At 40.8% G+C, this 5,207-nt stretch overlaps 1 pseudogene; it reads left to right on the top strand.

The window, feature by feature from the left end:
* The first annotated feature begins 791 nt into the window (after window positions 1–791).
* LOC126078946 (A-kinase-interacting protein 1-like) lies at window positions 792–1,400 on the top strand (annotated as a pseudogene).
* The last annotated feature ends 3,807 nt before the right edge of the window (window positions 1,401–5,207 follow it).

The raw sequence follows: 5,207 nt of genomic DNA, 5'->3' as shown, positions 1-5,207 counted from the left end.
GAGAGTCTTCTAATCACAAAGATATCCTAATATAGGCACTGAAGACTTATTTTTCTTAAATTTTTCCTTAGGGAAGAAAAAATGAACTTCTGTTGACCCTTTTAATCAGTCAGGTCAAATCAGACCTATTGTCAAAGTGGCTTCAAGCCTTCATTATTTCTAAAACGTATGCCAGAGAAGAAATTTTAAGCTTTCAATAATCAGGCCTTGTTATAAATTTTCCCTTGCAAATTTTCACTAGAAAAGGGTGGTAGGAGACTATTTTTTTTTTTTTTTGTAAAGTGTGCAATTGAGATCATGATCCAGAAATAAATGGTGGGATTTAACTGCTTTCTTAAATATGCTCTCAGCTTTAACCCCTGCCTATAAAATTGAAATGAAATTCCTTCCGCTCTGATTTCAGAGGACAGAGTCATTGATTCCCTGACTTAGCACGCCCTGGAAATTTGAGTGGAATGATGGTATGGTCCTTGAGTCCTTGGATTAGGGAAGGATCATTAATTAACTAACTAACTAACTAATTAATTGAAAAGTATCAGTTAAGAATCAAACATACAGTTGTGTAGTCCACGTAGTGTAGATAGGCCAGAGAGAATTTTAGAGTGGAAAGTTACTTCTGGGTTTGGTGGTAGTTGGAAGTTGTGTTGGAATACTTTCATATTAAAAACATTCATTCTGGGTGGTCACGGGGGGCATGGGCAGGCCTGGATCCCAACCCAGAGCAGGGCTGTGGAGGTCACGCTGAACACCTCTCTGTGTGTGTGTGTGTATGTGTGCCTGCCCAGGGAAACATGGACAACTGTCCAGCAGTCTTGGAGGTGAAGGAGGTGGACGAACTTAGTCTGCACCATTCAGCTAGGCTGGGTCAAGGAGTGCTGGAGCAGGCCAAGTGGAAAGCGGTGAATTGGCATTCGCTGGAGCTCCTCTTAGGCAGAATGGGGATTTTTGCCCTGGAGGGGCCCGACCAAGAAAGATGGCCTGCAGCCAACCCCCAATGCCTTCTCCCAGGAGAGAGAAGAAAGATACCCAACGCTCAGTGCTTTCTTCAGAACAATGACTATACTTCAAGTCAATGTGGGAAATATTATTAATCTGTGCCAGAGGAAGGAGGGACAACTCACCTCTATTCTTACCACAGAGAGAAGTCAGATCTGCCCTGGTGTTCAGACACAAGGAATAGTAAGAGGTAAGACACATCTCTTGGTCTTGAAGGCATTGATCAAGTATTACAGTGTGACCTAGAAGCAACCCAACCTGCTGAGAGTATTCCTAAGGACCTCTACATAAGAGTATATCCAGGGACCAACTCTGTCACTGTGAGTTTGAATGACTTAACCAAGAAGACTCATGTGGTAGCAATTGATTCAGGACAGAGTGTGGACTTGGTCTTCCCTATATGATGCTGACCATCACCTGGGCTTCACATCACCTCTTTTTAAGTTGGCAAGAGAATGAAGCCACTGTACGAGTCTCTTAATATTTATACATTAATTCTACTTTTACTGCTGACTGCAGAGGTTCAGCTTTCCTGGGAACTGGAGTCTCTCTCTCTCAGTGCCTGTTTTAACTGAAGCATGTAGAAGGCCCTCACCCTCATGCCTGAAAATAATAATGTAATGATACTCTCTGAGCAGTTTTTAGTGCTTGCTTTCCAAGCAACGTTTAACTATGATAATAAAGGAAGAGATTCGGAAATGAAGAGAAAGAAAAAAAAAATTCATTCTATTCTTTGCATGAAGCTAGAAATGAAGTAGATATTTGACAAGGAACTTTCCAGAATATCTATATATTAAAAGAGATAATGTCTGTAACAGAACAGACAATAGTTACTTTTTTTTAATTAATTTTAATTAAGCTTCAAGTGAACATTTACAAATCCAATCAGTCTGTCACACGTAAGTTTACATACATCTTACTCCCTTCTCCCACTTGCTCTCCTCCTATTGAGTCAGCACTTTCAGTCTCTCGTTTCGTGACAATTTTGCCAGCTTCCCTCTCTCTCTATCTTCCCATCCCCCCTCCAGTCAAGAGTTGCCAACACACTCTCCAATGTCCACCTGATTTAATTAGCTCACTCTTCATCAGCATCTCTCTCCCACCCGCTGACCAGTCCCTTTCATGTCTGATGAGTTGTCTTCGAGGATGGTTCCTGTCCTGTGCCAACAGAAGGTCTAGGGAGCATTGCCGCCGGGATTCCTCTAGTCTCAGTCAGATGCTTAAGTATGGTCTTTTTATGAGAATTTGGGGTCTGCATCCCACTGATCTCCTGCTCCCTCAGGAGTTCTCTGTTGTGCTCCCTGACAGGGCAGTCATCGATTGTGGCCGGGCACCAACTAGTTCTTCTGGTCTCAGGATGATGTAGGTCTCTGGTTCATGTGGCCCTTTCTGTCTCTTGGGCTCTTAGTTGTCGTGTGGCCTTGGTGTTCTTCATTTTCCTTTGCTCCAGGTGGGTTGAGACCAATTGATGCATCTTAGATGGCCGCTTGTTAGCATTTAAGACCCCAGACACCACATTTCAAAGTGGGATGCAGAATGTTTTCATAATAGAATTATTTTGCCAATTGACTTAGAAGTCCCCTCAAACCATGTTCCCCAGACCCCCGTCCCTGCTCTGCTGACCTTTGAAGTATTTATTTTATCCCGGAAACTTCTTTGCTTTTGGTCCAGTCCAACTGAGCTGACCTTCCATGTATTGAGTGTTGTCTTTCCCTTCACCCAAAGCAGTTCTTATCTACTGATTAATCAATAAAAAACCCTCCCCCTCGCTCCCTCCCTCCCCCCCTTCGTAACCACAAAAGTATGTGTTCTTCTCAGTTTTTACTATTTCTCAAGATCTTATAATAGTGGTCTTATACAATATTTGTCCTTTTGCCTCTGACTAATTTTGCTCAGCATAATGCCTTCCAGGTTCCTCCATGTTATGAAATGCGTCACAGATTCGTCACTGTTCTTTATCAATGCGTAGTATTCCATTGTGTGAATATACCACAATTTATTTACCCATTCATCTGTAGATGGACACCTTGGTTGCTTCCAACTTTTTGCTATTGTAAACAGAGCTGCAATAAACATGGGTGTGCATATATCTGTTTGTGTGAAGGCTCTTGTATCTCTAGGGTATATTCCTAGGAGTGGGATTTCTGGGTTGTATGGTAGTTCTATTTCTAACTGTTTAAGATAACGCCAGATAGATTTCCAAAGTGGTTGTACCATTTGACATTCCCACCAGCAGTGTATGAGAGTTCCAATCTCTCCGCAGCCTCTCCAACATTTATTATTTTGTGTTTTTTGGATTAATGCCAGCCTAGTTGGTGTGAGATGGAATCTCATCGTAGTTTTAATCTTCATTTCTCTAATGGCTAATGATCGGGAGCATTTTCTCATGTATCTGTTGGCTGCCTGAATATCTTCTTTAGTGAAATGTGTGTTCATATCCTTTGCCCACTTCTTGATTGGGTTGTTTGTCTTTTTGTGGTTGAGTTTTGACAGAATTATGTAGATTTTAGAGATCAGGCACTGGTCTGAGATGTCGTAGCTGAATATTCTTTCCCAGTCTGTAGGTGGTCTTTTTACTCTTTTGGTGAAGTCTTTAGATGAGCATAGGTGTTTGATTTTTAGGAGCTCCCAGTTATCGGGTTTCTCTTCATTGTTTTTGGTAATGTTTTGTATTCTGTTTATGCCTTGTATTAGGGCTCCTAGGGTTGTCCCTATTTTTTCTTCCATGATCTTTATCGTTTTAGTCTTTATGTTTAGGTCTTTGATCCACTTGGAGTTAGTTTTTGTGCATGGTGTGAGGTATGGGTCCTGTTTCATTTTTTTGCAAATGGATATCCAGTTACGCCAGCACCGTTTGTTAAAAAGACTATCTTTTCCCCAATTAACTGACACTGGGCCTTTGTCAAATATCAGCTGCTCATACATGGATGGATTTATATCTGGGTTCTCAATTCTGTTCCATTGGTCTATGTGCCTGTTATTGTACCAGCACCAGGCTGTTTTGACTACTGTGGCTGTATAGTAGGTTCTGAAATCAGGTAGAGTGAGGCCTCCCACTTTCTTCTTCTTTTTCAGTAATGCTTTGCTTATCCGGGGCTTCTTTCCCTTCTGTACGAAATTGGTGATTTGTTTCTCTATCCCCTTAAAATATGACAGTGGAATTTGGATCGGAAGTGCGTTAAATGTATAGATGGCTTTTGGTAGAATAGACATTTTTACTATGTTAAGTCTTCCTATCCATGAGCAAGGTATGTTTTTGCACTTAAGTATGTCCTTTTGAATTTCTTGTAGTAGAGCTTTGTAGTTTTCTTTGTATAGGTCTTTTACATCCTTGGTAAGATTTATTCCTAAGTATTTTATCTTCTTGGGGGCTACTGTGAATGGTATTGATTTGGTTATTTCCTCTTCGGTGTTCTTTTTGTTGATGTAGAGGAATCCAAGTGATTTTTGTATGTTTATTTTATAACCTGAGGCTCTGCCAAACTCTTCAATAGTTACTTTTGATAAATATTTTCTGTATGAGCACTTCTCCTTGTCTTACCTCCTTCCATCTACTCCTATCTCTGCTTGTTGCCATTCTTCTATTTGTCCTTGGTTTAGCCTCTTTTCTTTCTGAGGAAAAGAGAAACCTAGTGAACTCTTGGCTTTGCTGGTATGTCCCAGAAATTTGCTCAGGAACCCCTGAGCTAAAGCTCAGAAACTCTATCTCGAGAACTAATAGGAATGGTTTTAAGTGGAATGGGTTTGTACAGAAAGGATAAAATATGAAGTCTTATTCATCTGACAAGTTTCCCTGGGTGTTGGGAAGAGTTAAATGCTGAAATAGTAATGAATAGTTTGGTAGTTCAAGGTTACCCAGAGGTGCCTCAGAAGAAAGGCTTGGAGATTTGCTTCCAAAAGATCACAGCCATCGAAAACCCAATGGAGCATAGTCCTACTCTGGCACACATGGCTTACTGTGAGTTGGCATCGACTAGACAGCAGCTGGTTTAGTTTTTTATTTTAATTCAGCTGACTGGCTAATTCAGCTTGGAACCAAGTCCCATGCTAGAAACTAAAGGCACAAAGAGTAATTAGATTTGACTCCTATACTCATTTCTCACAGCCTAAAGAAAGATACAAACATGAAAATGAGAGAAAATATTCCATCAGTGCTCACTATGTACCAGGCAATTTACTTACATTAAGTGATTCATATCTTCTGTGGGTCC

Source organism: Elephas maximus, chromosome 7 (genome assembly GCF_024166365.1).
Source record: "Elephas maximus indicus isolate mEleMax1 chromosome 7, mEleMax1 primary haplotype, whole genome shotgun sequence".
Classification (NCBI taxonomy): Eukaryota; Metazoa; Chordata; class Mammalia; order Proboscidea; family Elephantidae; genus Elephas; species Elephas maximus.
Note: the sequence above shows the minus strand (reverse complement) of the source record. Positions and strands in the feature narration are given on the sequence as shown.